Below are 17,692 nucleotides of genomic sequence, written 5' to 3'. Positions count from 1 at the left end.
ACATAACTACTGGAAAAACCATAGCTCTGACTGGATGGACATTTTTAGGCAAAGTAATGTCTCTGCTTTTTAATATGCTGTCTAGGTTGGTCATAACTCTTCTTCCAAGGAGCAAGCATCTTTTAATTTCATGGCTGCAGTCACCACCTGCAGTGATTTTGGAGCCCAGAAAAATAAAGTCTGTCACTGTTTCCATGGTTTTCCCCATGGCCATGAAGTGATGGGACTGAATGCCATGATCTTAGTTTTTTGAATGTTGAATTTTAAGCTAGCTTTTTCACTCTCCTCCTTCGTTTTCATCAAGAGGCTCTCTCATTCTTCTTCACTTTCTGCCATAAGGATGCTATCATCTGCATACCTGAGGTTATTGATATTTCTCCCAGAAATCTTGATTCCAGCTTGTGCCTCATCCAGCCTGGTATTTCACATGATATATTCTGCATATAAGTTAAACAAGCAGGGTGACAGTATACAGCCTTGACATACTTGTTTCCCAATTTGGAACCAGTCCATTGCTTCATGTCCCGTTCTAACTGTTGCTACTTGACCTGCATACAGACTTCTCAGGAGGCTGGTAAGGTGGTCTGATATTCCCATCTCTTGAAGAATTTTCCACAGTTTGTTCTGATCCACACAGTCAAAGGCTTTAGCCTAGTCAATGAAGCAGAATTTAATATTTTTCTGGAATTCTCTTGCTTTTTCTATGACCCAACTGATGTTGGCAATTTGATCTCTGGTTCCTCTGCCTTTTCTAAATCCAGCTGGAACATCTGGAAGTTCTCAGTTCACATACTGTTGAAGCCTAGCTTGAAGAATAGTTCATAATCTGATCACAGATCCTGCGACCTCCCCTCTCTCACCTGGCTTTTAAAAATGCTTTTTGGAAACCCTTGGGGAGGTTGCGGCTTTTAGGGCATGAGCCACCTATCTCCTTGTGTGGCCCTGCAGTAAACATTTCTGTGCTCCAAATTCCGACTTTTAGTTTGTTTGGCCTCACTGTGCATCAGGCACAGGAACTTGCATTCACAAATGGACTAAAAATAAAACACAGAGCATCTAAATGATGTAATCCAAACCTTAATATATTTATTTGCCTTTGTTCATGCAGAATACAAGCAATCTCAACCAAAAACAGTCTGGGCAGGGAGAGGTACAGGTGAAAGTTTCCAGATTTTAACAATACAGTGTGGGCAATTTAAAGCCAAGGACAGTATTTCTTAGCAGGAAATGTGCTAACAAGCTGTGAGTTGCTATCAAGCCTCCTCTGGAGTTAAGCCAGTTGGATGTTTGTGCTAATGTCTCCTTAGCAAGAAAGGACTCCAAGCATCAGGACAGAACCTCAAAGTGAAGGAGGCTTGCCCTTTTGCAATGATTAGTGCCTGCTAGGGCTCCTTTTTTTCTTTTAGGGATAGAAGACTTAGCAGTTAGAATCTGAACTCTGAATGCTGCCCTCTGAGTTCCTCTACCCAGGACGAGCTAGGCTGATGTGTAAATCACAGGGTGAAGAAGATGACTGTGTACAGATGGCCTAATCTCAGTCATTTCTCTGTCGGAAACTCATGCCATTTATCGCTGATACATGCTGATAATCACATTTAAAATGTGATTAAGCACTACCAGCCAAGAATGGCTATTATGCTTAACAGACTTATTAGCAAGAGAGTAGAGCTGCAAACTATGCGTGGGGTAAATGGATGTCTTAAATTACACTAGCTGATCTAGCGTCATTGTGTTTTTAGTGCAATGGTTTGTTACACATATAACTGATAATGCTAAATAGTAAATGTCAAGCTTCAACTCTTAATAGCCTCATTTAAATTAGATTTGTATTTATTGTCCTAATTATTTTCCCAGCCATCTGACCCAGGACACTTCCCTATACCATAGGGAAAGGACTATCTCTGTACCATAGGAATAATTAAAACAAGCCGATTCTTGAAAAGTCAAAATGAGTGCAGGAGGGAACTGGGCAATAAGCATTCTGCCAAAGCTTGCCTTTTAATTTTTTTTCAAGATCACATTTTGAAAATAGTTTAGAAACTGCAAAAGAGTCACTTACTAATTAAATGGTCATGAGACCATAATTTCAATTATAAGCACCACCTCCAAATGGACAGTGTAATGGACAGGTCCTCCTTCCAAAGCATCTATCTGCCCAGGTTGATATAAAATTTCACTACTGGGACTTTCCTGGCAGTTCAGTGGTTGGGACTCCAAGCTTGCAGGAGACACAGGTTCTATCCTTGATCAGGGAACTAGGATCCTGCATGCCACAATGTGGCAAAAAAAAAAATAATAATAATAATAATAAATAAAATAAAAACTCACCACTTCATCTTCCTACACAGCTCTCAAGGGTCTCTGTTTAGACTCATCACTTTAAATAAAACAGTTCCTGAGCAGCTGGAGACAAATTCTCCCAGGCTGGAGGCAGTTGCCAGGAATGAAAAACTGTTCTACATTAGAAGTATATCAACGTACAAATCATGGGTCACATGTATTACTGAAGGGCCCACCAGCTGGTTCCCAAATAGTTCTAATCCCAGCTCTGCTCTCTTTCATGTAGTATGGATGAAGCTGATTCCACTTCCTAATCTATATAGGAAGGGGCTCATGGCCTTATTAAGCCCATGGGAGCATTCCACCCACCTGGGCAGGAGCTGTTGAGTCCCTATGGGGACAGAGAATCATGTGCAGAACATTAAAAGAAAATTCCAGGAATTGTCAGTAGAAAGCACATCTCTGTTCTTTGGGGATTTAGAGCTCCAGGGACCTGAGCCTGGAGCTGCCAAGTGTTGATATGTGAACAAACTCTGCCAGAGACACAGGAGGCATGGCCCAGAGATGGTTAAAAAGTTGGTCATGATGTAAACATTTGAGACCCTGGACCTCTTATGCTTGCATTTTAGGGGTGTTTTTTGTTTGTTTGTTTTTTAAGTCTTTATTGAATTTGTCACAATATTGTTTCTGTTTTATGTGGGTTTTTTTGGCCATGAGACATATGGGATTTTAGTTCCCCAACTAGGGATTGAACCTGCATCCCCTTCATTGGAAGGTAAAGTATTAACTGCTGGACCACCAAGACAATCCCTGGGTTTTAGTTTTTAATGGATTTTATTTTTTTAAGGGAAGTTTTAGACTTGCAACAAATTGAGGAGAAAGTACAGAGATTTCCTGTCTACTGCTGACTACACACCGGCACAGCCTCCTCCAGTTATCAATATCACGCATTTGTTACAATCAATGAACTGACAGTGACACATCACTGTCACCCAAAGGCCACAGAGCTTATCCTTATCATATGTTCTACGAGTTTAGGCAGATATATAAAGACATTATATAGTCTACCATTAGAGTATCCTACAGAGCAGTTTCATTGTCCTAAAATATCCTCTGTGTTCTGACTGGCCATCCCTCCCTGCCAACTGCAGGCAACCACTGATCTTCTAACTGTCTCCATAATCTTGCCTTTCCTAGGATGTTATAGAGTTCGAATCACATATTATGTAGCCTTTTCAGATTGGCTTCTTTCACTCTGGAATTTGCATTTAAGCCTCCTGGGTGGCTTTTTGTGGCTTGAGAGTTCATTTCTTTTTAGCCCCGAATACCATTCCATTGCCTGGATGGACCCCGTTTATTTATCCATTCACCTACTAATTGACATCTTGGTTGCATCCACGTTGTGGCATTTATGAACAAAGCTGCTATAAACATTCTTGTGCAGGATTTTGTGAGGACATACATTTTCAACTCATTTATGGGCCTGGGCTTTTTAGTTCCATGAGCTTATAATGATCTTCATTATTCAAGCTATTAGGAGTAGAGTTCTCTGGCATTTGTAATCACAGGAGTCCCGATTGCACAGTCACTTCCTGCGTTACATGTGATTTGGTCAGAAACTATTTGTGTGATCTCGGATGAGTCACTAAACCTCACCCAGCCTAGTTTCATCCTCTTTAAGGAAGGATGAGAAGATCCTCAGTCAGTATATCACAGCATTGTCAACTTCAGAGACTAGTGCAGAATGGAGTGGCAGGCAGCGTCAGAGGCTGTGGCTCTCTGGGTTTTACTCAAGCCCCACACACCTGCATCTCAGAGTCAGCCCAGGTTACACAGAGGCGGGGCTCCCTGTCCATGGTTACCTGGCTACCAGGCACCATCTGAAGGGTCTGGGCTTTTGACCCCGGGCCTTCCATGCTGCTTCTTGATCATTAACAAGGCTTGTCCATGCAAAGGAGGTCAGCGTACTAGACCAGCCTAAAACTGAGCAGAACTGGACCAGATGATTACTCCTTTTAATAAAAGGTAAGTAATAAGCCTCCATGGCTGTGGCTATCATGTTCAATAGACAGAGATAGAACATGACCATCATCGCACAAAGTTCTATCAGCCAGGGCTGCTCTGGAGCATCCTGGTATTATTTGAAACATTGGTCAAGCTCCTCTCTTTTTCAAATAATTTTTTATTGTGGTGAGTCACAGAATATAAAACATACTATTTTAACTACATTTGACTGCACAGTTCATGGCACTAAGTACATTCACATTGTTGTGCATCCCTCACCATCATCCACCTCCCAGATTTTTCACCTCTCTAAACTGAAACTGTCCCCATTAAACACCAACTACCCATACCCCCTCCCCTCATCCCCTTCCCCTCTGGCCACTGGCAGCTACCAACGTACTTTCTGACTATGAATTTGACTATTCTAGGTACCTTGTATAGATGGAATCAAAGACTGGTTAAGCTTCTCTTAATGTTGCTACTGTTGATACTCTACACCCGTGGGTATAAAAATTGTTGTAAAATTCATGCTGCTTTTTAAGTCAGCATCGGTTGCTAATGTAACATCAACTCAGCATGTAATTATATTATAATGTGTTTTAGCTAATGTCTGGGGAAAGAAAATGATCAAGGGGGTAAAAATATAAGAAAAAACCATAATGTTCAGTGTTAAAGAATGAAAGATAAAGATTTTTTAGTAATAATAAAATGGTTGCTTAATTCAGAAAGCTAAGTTGGAACATTTGTCTTCTAGGAATCACAGCTATTCAAAGCTTGACTTCTCACACAAGTAACTGTGTGGAAAGGAATCTAAAATTTTATTCTATCAATAATGTCATATATCTTGTTGAGACTTGTCAAAATGGTGCAAAATAACTCATGAGGAACATCATGAAACCAATCTCCTTCACCATACCATTTTGTATTTGGGGGTGGATGGGAACTTACTTGATTTGGAGTGTTGAGAGTGTTTTTGGAACAGGATGTCTGGGCACTTATTTTTTTAAATTTTTTATTGAAGTATGGTTGATTTACAATGTTAATATCTGCTGTATAGCAAGGTGATTAGTTATACACACCCAGATGCACACATACATATACACATATAGTCTTTTTAATATTCTTTTCCATTATGGTTTATCAAAGGATACTGAATATAGTTCTGTGCTATACAGTAGGACCTTGTTCTTTATCCATCCTACATATAAAAGCTGACATCTGCTAACCCCAACCTCCCGCTCCATCCCTCCACCACCTGCCTCCCCTTTGGCAAACACCAGCTATTCTCTATCTTTGTGATTCTGTTTCTTTTTTAAAGATAGGTTCATTTGTGTCATATTTGAGATTCCACATATAAGTCATATCATGTGGTATACGTCTTTCTCTTTCTGGCTTACTTCACTTAGTGTGATAATCTCTGGCTGCATCCATGGAGCTGCAAATGGCATTGGCCCATTCTTTTTTATGGCTAAGTAGTATTCCACAGTGTACAGGTACCACGTCTTCTTTATCCGTTCATCTGTCAGTGGCCATTTAGGTTGTTTCCATGTCTTGGCTATTGTGAATAGTGCTGCTATGAAATTAGGGGGACTTGTGCATTTACTTAGCTTTGAGAAACTTACATTCTTTCAGTTTCAGTTAATACTGACAAGCTATTGACATATTTGATAAAATTCAAATATAATTAGCTGGGTATTTGGGATTTTAATCTGCTTCTTTTTCTAAAGTGGATAAAATGGACTTTGCTTCTGTGTGCTGTGCTGACCAGAGCTCTAAGTAGAACTTTGACTCTGATCTAGAAAGGGGCTGTTACCTTAAGAAGAACAGAACCCCATCAGGATTAGTAAAAACAAAGCATAAGATTTATTAACAGCATGCTGGGCTCACTCATGAAATCAAACATTGTCATAATAAGGCTAGAAGTACACCCACCTTCAGAACGAGAGAGGAAGGAATTCCTTGACCTCCTTATAATGCTCTGCTTTTAACAATAACCTGGGATTTCCACTGCAGTCTGTCTGCTTCTCCTTTTTTTTTTTTTTTTTGGCCACACTGTGCAGCATGTGGGATCTTAGTTCCACAACCAGGGATCGAACCTGAGCCCCCTGCATTGCAAGCGCAGAGTCTTCCCCACCAGGGAAATCCAGTCTATCTGCTTCAAATCATAATCTTGGGCGGGGGGCACTGGAATGACTGTCTCTCTCCCTGAGGCCATTCTGGGTAAAATAAATACAATATGAAAAGCAGAACTATTCTAATTTGCTAAAATGGGAAGATTTCCTCTTGGGCCAATAGTTCAGCTGAAAGGAAAACTCTAAGGGCAGCTCTTGGAATGCCCATGAATTCAAGTCAATAATCAGAGTGCCAGGAAGGTGTAAGAAAAGGGTGAAGGTTGGTTGGGGGTAGCAATCCTCTTTTTAAAAGAACATGCACATTTGGTTGCTTCCCAGGTAGCTTCCCTGATACCTCAGCTGGTAAAGAATCTGCCTGCAATGCAGGAGACTCCTGTCTGATTCCTGGGTTGGGAAGATCTGCGGGAGAAGGGATAGGCTACACACTCCAGTATTCTTGGGTTTCCCTGGTGGCTCAGCTGGTAAAGAATCTGCCTGCAACTTGGGAGACCTGGGTTCAATTCCTGGTTTGGGAAGATCTCCTGGAGAAGAGAAAGGCTACCCATTCCAGTGTTCTGGCCTGGAGAATTTCATGGATTGTATAGTCCATGGGGTTGCAAAGTGTCAGACACTTTCACTTTCTCTTTCAAGTGGCGAAGGGGTAAAGAATCTGCCTGCCAACACAGGAGATGCGGGTTTGATCCCTGTATCAGGAAGATCTCCTAGAGAAGGAAATGGCAACCCACTCCAGTATTCTTGCCTGGAAAATCCCATGGACGGAGACCATTTGGTTGCTTATATTTGAGGTCTGAGGTCTTACACCTCTGCTCCTCTCTCTCCTCCCCTGACTCCATAACTGGGGAACAAAAAGGATTTCTCTGGCACATCTTTCAGAACTATTGCTTGGCCCATTAAGATGCTGTGATGGTAGCTCCCTTTCTTTCATCTCACACCATCCCTTCCAATGGCTGCTTTTAAGTCTTTACTTCCCGTCTTAAAGTATCTTCCAGATATTGTTTTATGCCTCTTAGACAGCTAATTAGAAGCATTTGATGTCTGGCGGAGTAAGTGTGACTTCATCTCTTCAAACTTGTCTCCCATCTTTAGATGAAAGTCTGAGCTTGAGAGGAAGAGGGGGAGAGACACTTTTGATGGTGGCTTGATTCATTTTTAGACTGTGGTGTGGCTCCTGGGTTACTGTCACATGGTGCCCTAATTATGCTTGGAAGGTTCTGCAAAGTTGGTACAGTTCGTTATGATTGATTCACCTGTGAACTTCATGTACAGAGGTAAGGAACAATGAGCCAGAAACTAGCCTGGATACAAGTTCACTTGTAGGAGTCCATCAGTGCTCTGAGCCACTATAGGGAGCTTTTAATGGAAAACCATCAATACTCTCTACAGGTACATCGTGTTCTCTCATCTTCATGCCTTCTGTCAGAGAGAAGTCCTCTGAACACTTACTGTGGGAAGGTGCACGAGTGCTTGTCACACCGAACAGGTGTTGATCCTTGACTGTCTCGTTATTTGTAGAAACATTCCTGTGTGAATTTCAGGTCTTTGGTTTTCCTCTTTGGTCTTGTAATGGAGGTTTTGTTGCAATAATTAAGTTTTTAAAAAACTTTTTACATACATCTTTTGTAAAGCACAGCAAAACCCTTGACATTATGGGATTTCATTAGCATTTTAAGAAACTACCAGATGACCCAGAGGGATGGTATGGGGAGGGAGGTGGGAGGGGGGTTCAGGATGGGGAACACGTGTACACCCGTGGCGGATTCATGTTGATATATGGCAAAACCAATACAATATTGTAAAGTAAAAAAAAGAAAAAAGTTTTCTTTTTTTAAAAAAAGAAACTACCAGACCATTTTATTTTTTTCCAATTTTACAGAGATATAATTGACATACAGAACTATATATATAAGTTTAAATGTACAGTGTAAAGACTTGACTTATATACATCATGCAATGATGACCATAATAAGCTTAGAGAACATCCATCATCTCATATAGACACAAAAGAAAAGAAAGACATTTTTTGCCTTGAATGAGAACTCAGGATTCACTCTTTTAACAACTTACATATATATCATACAGCCGTGTTAGTCATATTAATCATGTTATGCATTGTTATTTATCACATGGCTGTGCCATTTTACATGCCCACCAGCAGCACAGAGGAGTTCTCGCCCTTCCATACATTGCCCAATGCTTCACATGGTCAGCATGTTAATTTTAGGCAACCTAATGGATATGTGGGCTTCCTAGGTAGCGCTAGTGGTAGGGAACCACCTGCCAATGCAGGAGAAATAAGAGACATGAGTTCGATCCCTGGGTTGGGAAGATCCCCTGGAGGAGGGCATGGCAACCCACTCCAGTATTCTTGTCTGGAGCATCCCACAGACAGAGCAGCCTGACAGACTGCAGTCCATAGGGTCACAAAGAGTCAGACGTGACTGAAGCTACTTAGCATATACACATAATGGATGTGTAGTCGTATCTTATTGTGGTTTTAGTTTACATTTGCCTAATAACTCATACTGTGTATTGTTCTCATTGTTTGCAGCAGGAGGGTAAACTAGACTCACTTATTTATTTAGATAGATAGATACGGATGGATGGGTAGATGGATAATAGATAGGCATACAGATAAGTAGATGATGGATAGATAAGTAGATAGAGGATAGATAATAGATGACAGATTGATAGGTAGATAGATAGATAAAATATAGATAGGTATATAGATGGAGAAACATACAGATGCAATAAAGAACATGACCTTTGGAGTCAGACTTGGGTTTGAATCTTACCTCCAATACCCCACCTAATCACTGGGTGGCCTTAGAAAGGTTACTTAACTGTCTAAGTTTCAATTTCCACATCTTTAAAATGGGAATAAAGTTAATGCCAACCTTAAGAGGTGGTTGGAGGAGTCGACTGAATTATATATGTGATGCCCTAAGGACAGCACAGACCAGATAGTATGTGCTCTGAAAACCCCACACAGTAGAATTCTCCTCTCATGAGTACACAGACTCAACATATGCAACCAGTTGCACATTTATGTATAATTTTTTGACTGGACATGGAATCTTTCAGCCAAGCCAAATGATCTCTAACAGTTTAAGCAGCCCTAGAGTCTAATGCATCAATCCACCCATGGTACAGTCCCAGCAGTGAGTACTATGATGATTTCTACCCAAATCAAGGCACATAAGTATATGCCCATAAGTAATGGGCCCATAATATCTGGTTTGAGTCAAGAGTTGTACAATACAGGCCTACTCAAATGCAATGTAAGATGTATTGTTTATCTGATGACTTCTCTGCAGAACTCACCAAACCCCAGAGTGTACGAGGAACAAAATGACTGAATTACAATTAAGCTATGGAGTAGAAAATGTGGAGACAACTATAACTCTAAAATCACCTTTATGCTCTCTATCAGAAAGAAGTCTTCTGAACACTTACTGCTGGAAGGTGCATGAGTGTGTGTGCACTCTGTCATGTCTGACTCTTTGCAATCCCATGGACCATAGCCCACCAGGCTCCTCGTCCATGGGATTTTCCAGGAAAGAATACTGGAGCAGGTTGCCATTTTCTTCTCCAGGGAATCTTCCTGAGCCAGGGATCAAACCCACATCTCCAGTGTCCCCTGCATTGGCAGGCAGATCTTTACCACTGTGCCACCAGGGAAGAAGGTACCCTATGTGGATATGCACTCTGGGCCCCTAAACTGGTGACCTGTAAGGTATCATTTGGCTCAGGCTAAAGATTTCATGACAGCTCTTGCAACTGGGCTCAGACTTTCCTTGGACACACACATTCAATCTTCCATAGAACAAGTCCCTGCCTTCAATGTGTTCTAGGGGCTTCCACAGCCATGTCTACTCTCAGTATCAAAGGAAGATGCCACATTTGCCTCACAGAGATGTCCCATTTAAGAAAATTCCCCAAATTCAAAGGAACCATGGGAGAGGAAAGGAGAACTAAGAACTTCCTGTCACGCTCAGACACTTTGATGTCATTCAACTTCACCTTCAAGTAGGGAAACCATCAAAATATTTCACATGGCACAGCTGGTGCACAAGTCTACTGGCTCCAAACTGTAGCTTTTATTTCCCAGTCAGGACTGCAAGGAAAATATTCAGGCTGACAGCTGACCCGGGTAGAAGGAGGGCCTTGCACTCAACTTTATGTCTGTTGGACAAGACTATGTCTTTCTCCTTTAATTCATTCCACACAAAAAGGAGCATTGAGAGAAACTGACTGTCATTGTAAAGGGTCACTGGCTTCCAAAAGCAAAAAACACTCCCATAGGAAAGCATAAACTTAAAAGTTATCAAGGGGCACAAATCATTTTGTTTCTGACTCATAAATAATTAATAAATCTGGAAAAGGAGCTAATCTCCCAAATGCGAACCCTCCATCATAATTTATTTTCAAGATGACATTAACAAGCATCTCTTACTTATAATTTTTCTCCGCTATTTCTTGCTCTACAAATTTCAACAAATAAAGATGATTTTTAACTCTATTTTTTATTGAAGGATAGTTGTTTTCCAATGTTAGGTTAGTTTCTGATTATAGCAAAATGATTCAGTTACACTAAATATCTCCATGCATGCTAAGGCACGTCAGTTGTATCTGACTCTTTGCAACACTATGGACTGTACCTGCCCAGGTCCTCTCTCCATGGGATTCTCCAGGCAAGAATATTGGAATGGGTTGCAATACCCTGCTCCAGGGGATCTCCCCTCCAGGGTTCCCTGGTGGAACCCTCCATCCAGGGATCAAACCTATGGTGTCTCCTGTGTCTTCTGCATTTGCAGGCAGATTCTTTGCTGCCTGGGAAGTCCATATATACATATATATGTATACATATATATTACACTATATGTATTCTTTTTCATATTCTTTTCCATTACAGTTTATTACAGATACTGAATATAGTTCCCTGTGCTCTACAGTAGGTCCTTGTTTATCCATGCTATATGTAAGAGTTTGCATCTGCTAATCTCAAACTCCCAATCCATCCCTCCCTTATCACCTCCCTCGTTGGCAACCACAAGTCTGCTCTCCATGTAAAGATGCTTTTAAGGTACACCTGATAAAGAGCCTTCAGGCAGTAGCTCATATACACTGATTAGAGGAGAAAAAAAAAAAGACATTTGCAATTAGGTCCATTCGTACAATCCATTTCACAGGAGTGTAACTCAGCCATGGGGTGTTCCCAGCTCTAAACAGCCAAACTGGGATTTTTTACTTCTGCATGCCTTCCAGAAATGATGATGAAAAGATAAAATACATTGTATTTTAATGCTGGGGACTTATGAAACCATCCCGGTCCTGGCTACTCACTGCTGCTGGAAAATGCTTCCCAGGGAAAATTTGGTTGCACCGACTGCGCAAAAGCTCTTATGGGAAACATGAATGAAAGCTCACAGCTGTGAGGCACAGTAAATGATGCTCAAGTCTTGATACCAGCGCACTGACATGCCATTCCCGAATGGAAAGAAAAGAAAGGACAACGTGCCTCAACATCCAGACAGCTATTTCATTAAACAGCTGCAGTTGGAGTGTTTTTATTAGACAATGGCATGAAATCAAACAAACAAACAAAAACCTCATCACTTTGAAGGGAGGACAAAACAGGGACAGCAATAGCAGTGAGATTCTGCTGCTGACTTATAGCCTTGTACAAGTCACCATGTGCTGTCCTGTGGCTTCTATGTAAAGGTCCTGTCCCTCTCTGGTATGCAACACAATGGCCTTCTGAGCACCCCTTCACTTTCACTTTTCACTTTCACGCACTGGAGAAGGAAATGGCCACCCACTCCAGTGTTCTTGCCTGGAGAATCCCAGGGATGGGGGAGCCTGGTGGGCTGCCGTCTATGGGGTCGCACAGAGTCGGACACGACTGAAGTGACTTAGCAGCAGCAGCAGAGCACCCCCATAACAATCCCTGGGACTGTGAGTAAATTACATGGAAAAGAGGAATGAAGGCTGCAGATGGAATTCAAGTTACTAATCAGATGACCCTGAGATGGGGAGATTGTCCTGGATTATACCAATGTAATCATTTCATCCCAATGTAATACATATTTCAATGTAAACAATTCATTATCCCATGTAATCATTCAGGAGAGAGCGCAGAAGAGGAATCCAGAGTGATGCAATGTGACCAGGGCTAGACACGCTATGGCCAACTTCAGAGGTAGAAGATGAAGAATGGGAGCGACTTCTAGGAGGTAGAAAGGGCAAGGATATGGGTTCCCCTCCCAAGTCATTAGAAGGAATATAAATAACCCTGCCAACACCTTGATTTTAAACCATGAGACCCTTATCAAGTTCTAGGCTACAAAACTGTAAGGTAATTATTTGGTCTGTTCTAAGCCATGAAGTTTATAGTAACTTGTTGCAGTAGAAAAGGAAATTAACTCATCTGAGAATCACAAGTCTCTAGATGACAGCAGACAACACATTGAGGAGCAGAAAGCATTAACAAGCTTTAATATTGTTATAAACTAATATCCATTAGTGGCTGACACTTACAAGGCTATAAATAGATATCTGTTGACTTATATAATGAGGGTAAGTTTATGTTAGGAAAGAGAGCCTCTTATGTAACTATGAACAGATATAAACAATTTTGCATTTGTCAGGAGTGGTCAGTGATGGTACCACAGGCTCTGTACACATGTCGATACAGGAGGAGGTGTGGCCTAACCTCGACCATGAACATGAAGTAATATCCCTGGGGTTATTTACTAGAAAATTTTGTGTTCTCTTTCCTAGATGCTAAACTGGTGAAAGATAATCCACAGATGCTGCTAGCTGTCTTTCAACACATGAGGAAACTACATTAAAAAGAAGACAACAGGGGACTTCCCTGGTGTCCAGTGGTTAAGACTCTGCACTTTCGAGGCAGGGGGTGTGGGTTCGATCTCTGCTCAGGGAATTAAGATCCCACCAGCGGTGCAGCCAAAATACTTTTCAAATTTTAAAATAATAAAAAAGAAGACAACAGAGAAGAAAGCAGAGCACAGAGATGAGGAGAGAAAGAGTCAGAATCCTAAAAACATTCCTTGGGTGCCTGGGTCTACCTGTTCATGACCCTGTTAGAGTCCTCTCTCTCTCACCTCAGGCGCACACTGTCACCAGCACCCCTTTGGGGAGAGCAAGATAGGGAAACATTGAAAGGTCTTCCCGAAAAAGAGCTTCAAGAAGGAAGCACAGAAGATTCCCAGAGGTGCTGGAGCAAGTGGTCTCGGGGGAATTCATTCTTGGACTCCTACAGTTGTAACCAGCAGAATTAGTCTGGAAGATCGAGGGCGCCTCCTTTCAGCCCCTTTCAAAGATGCTGACTGCTGCTGCTTGAGGTTTGGTGCAATATCCCGTCTCTATTTTCCTACTTGCTTATGTATTTAGTTAACAGGACAGTGTAGTGAATAACATAAGAGCATGAATTCAACCCCCAGGGCTGTTGGTAACTTCAACTTTTAGTGTGTCACTTTCCCCACCCATAAATGGGATAATAATACTACCAACCTCAAAATCCTATATAGCAGGAGGCATGGGCTTAGCACACAGTAATCCCTGGATGCATGCTTTGGAGCTCCCAAAATTACAGGGAGGGAAAAAGCGGGAAACGGACCACTAAATATGCACAGTTATATATTTTGACTTAACAAAATGATTAAATCAGATCATTCTTAAAACCAAAAAGCTAATTTGGAAATTTAATTATTTTGAAGGACAGATCCCCTGTGGCTTACTTATTCCGTGATGTTGGAGTGGGAGAAAAAGCTAATAGCTTTCTAATTATATCAATTTTCCATTTAAAAAAATCTGGTTCTCATTTATTAGTCTGTCAAGGGATTACCAAGCTTCTTGCTTTATGCTCTTAATTCACAAGGCAGGAATAAATTAGTGCAAATGTATTAGATTCTGTTCCCTTAAATTTCCCCTCTAAGTTGAAGCAATTAAGCTCATCCCTTTTCATGGAAGTTGTTAACAAACCCATTTATCAGAAATGGGGCTTTATTAAGTTTAGTCAGTAGTTTTCATGAAATAACCTAAGGAAGAGTATACAAATCTCCACACCTGACCTCATCAGCAAAAGAAATGACAAAAAAAGAGAAACAAAAGCAAAACATTAAGAGTTAATCCACATTGTTGCAAACAGCAGCGTTTCCTTTGTTCTGGCTGAATAATTCCACTTACGTGTAGAATCTGAAAAGGAACCAAACTCAGAGAAACAGAAAACAGACTGATGGTTCCCAGAGGTGGAGAACTGGAAGGTGGGGGAGAAAGGCAAAGGGGCCCAAGAATGCAAACTATTATTTTGCAACATATGCATATATAAAATCACTGCATTGTACCCCATACGATGATTACATAGCATTCATACGTGGAATCTAAGAGAAATGATACAAATGAACTTCTTTACAAAACAGAAATAGACCCACAGACATAGAAAAGGAATTCATGAGTACCAAAGGGGAAAGTAGGGGAGGGATAGATTAGGATTTGGGGATTAATAGATACACACTACCACATATAAAATAGATAACCAACAAGGGCTGTATAGCACAGGGAACTCTACTCAATATTTTGTAATAACCTATAAGAGAAAAGAATCTGGAAAAGAATATATATATGTATGTACAACTGAATCATTTTACTGAAACATCTGAAACTAACAATGTTGTAAACCAACTAAGAAGGTCTGATTGCAAGAATTTTCTTGTTCTGCTTGCAATACGTAACTAAGAGGGGTGGGTATTGCCAAATAAAGAATTATATAAATATAAATGTAAAACAGAAAGACTCACAGACTTAGAGAACAAACTTATGGTTGCCAGGGGTGACAGTTAAGTTTGGGATGGACATGTACACAGTGCTATATTTGAAATGAATAACCAACAAGTACCTACTGTATAGCACAGGGAACTCTGCTCAATGATACGTGGCAACCTGGATGGGAGAGGAGTTTGGGGGAGAATGGATACATGTATACATATGGCTTAGTCCCTTCACTGTCCACCTGAAGCTATTACAACATTGTTAATTGGCTATACCCCAATACAAAATAAAAAGTTTTTAAACAGAAACACTAATGTAAATGGAGTCCAGGAAGCTGAGCTTAAAATACCTACACACACACATACACACACACGCATTTAATGAAGAATGAAAAAGTAAACCCATTTAAGGACAAGAAAATAAAACCCATGGAAATGGATGACCTAGGATATCACTGACTAACCTGGGGAAGAGATGAGACACTGTTTTGAAACGCTCTGTGTAGAAACCATTGAATTTGATTGCTCTGAGTCACTTAAAGATATCAAAGAACTCCTGTCCCAGGTTCTGATCTTAGTTACTCCCTCCTCCTGGAATGTTCTTCTGAAATCTCTAAATCTGACTTCCTCTTATCATTCATATTTCTGCTAGCAGACCAGCATACTCAAGAAGCTTTCTCTGGCCACCCTCCTCGTAGCAGGAACACCCACCCAAGTATTTCTCAGTGGAATTACCCAATTTCATTTGCCTGATAAAATTATACCTAGCTTGGACTATCTCAGACATACATTCAATTACAAGCTTATTGTCTTTCTTTTCTGCTAGAAAATAGCTCCGGGAAATCAGAAGCCCTGTCTCCTTCCACCTATGCCGCATTCCTAGTGTCTAGAAGAGTCTGGAACAATCAAGAAATATGTGTTGAATCAGTGAAGGAACCTAGTTACACTCTAGATAAGTAGACTGGGGCCCAGAAATGGTAAGTATCTTGATCAGGGGACTTCCATGGCGGTCCAGTGTTTAAGATTTCATCTTTTAATGCAGAGACCGCACGTTCCATCCCTGTCGGGGGAGCCAAGATTCCACATGCCTGGAGGCAAAAAAACCAAAACACAAAACAGAAACAATATTGTAACAAATTCAATAGAGACTTTTAAAATGGTCCACATCCCAAAAAAGAAAAATCAAAGTATCTTGACCAGAGTTGCATAGATCACTAGCAGCAAGCTGGGATAAAAAGGTGTGACCCTTGACCTTTAAAGAGCTTGGGTTGGTGAACTCTTCAGAGAAGAATCCTTGCATTTGGATCCTTTCTCTGTGATAACTTCAATGCTGATAATGTGGAAACACAGAGAGATGTCAAAAACGCATTTTTTTCACACCATCAAGTCTTGCCACCCGGGAAGAAACTAACATTGAGGCTTTTCTGAATCGCTAACATTTCACTTCCATGAGAGGTTTGGGGGACTTTTCTTCTCCCACCACCAACATTAGCCATTTAGGAAATGATTTAAAACAAAAGGGCATTTTAGAATATTGCCAATAACAGTTAGCAAATCTCATTAATGAGATACTCTGATGTGGAAATCACCACAATTCTTTTTCGCTGAAAATACTGTAATTAAGCCGTTGTGTGTGTGTGTTATTTAGCAAATGAATAATTACACTATGCCCTTGAGGCTTCCTGCTACTTTGAAGCATCGGGCTAATACCCTTGCCATCTTGTCTGGAACTCAATTTAATGAGCAATATATTCCGAGCCAGGCACAGGGCAATTGACTGCTTTATACAAGAAGATATTAGAGCAACAGCAAAATTACCCAGTGTGCTGCAGGCCATAAAACATGAAGGATGGCAGATACATACTTTGCGTTTAATTCCGAAAAACAGACTGTGGTTAATTCTGCAGTGGTCACTGAGCACCTTGTATGTGGCAGCCTCTGTGCTAGATGCCAAGAACACAAGGACAATATAGGATGCTGGGAGGTTTGTCATCTGTTTAAGGGCATTTAAAAAAAAGTCATGACATCAATGTGAAGCAATGATAACATTATCATGCGTGTGTGCTAAGTCGCTTCTGTCGTGTCCGACTCTGTGCAACCCTATGAGCTGTAGCCTGCCGGGCTCCTCAGCCCATGGGATTTCCCAGGCAAGAATACTGGAGTGGGTTGCCATGCCCTCCTCCAGGGGATCTTCTCGACCCAGGGATCTAATGTCTTATGTCTCCTGTATTTAGCAGGTGGGTTCTTTATCACTAGCACCACCTAAGGAGCACATTATCCCCTATACCACCTCTAACTTCTGCTCTTCCCTAAATCCAAAAGCTAAAGTCATGGTTTATGACTTTACCGAGGAGACATTTGACATGATGAATCCAAGAAAACTTGAATCTGACCCTCCATCACCTTTGCAGCTGTCCAAAGTCCACCCCATTTCTTCCTCAGCCTAGATGTCCCAGAGATCAGAAGGAGTTCAACTGGTTTCATGTT

This window comes from Bos indicus x Bos taurus, chromosome 17 (assembly GCF_003369695.1).
Source record: "Bos indicus x Bos taurus breed Angus x Brahman F1 hybrid chromosome 17, Bos_hybrid_MaternalHap_v2.0, whole genome shotgun sequence".
In the NCBI taxonomy this organism is placed as follows: domain Eukaryota; kingdom Metazoa; phylum Chordata; class Mammalia; order Artiodactyla; family Bovidae; genus Bos; species Bos indicus x Bos taurus.
The sequence above is the reverse complement of the archived record's forward strand: the minus strand, read 5'-3'. Positions refer to the sequence as shown.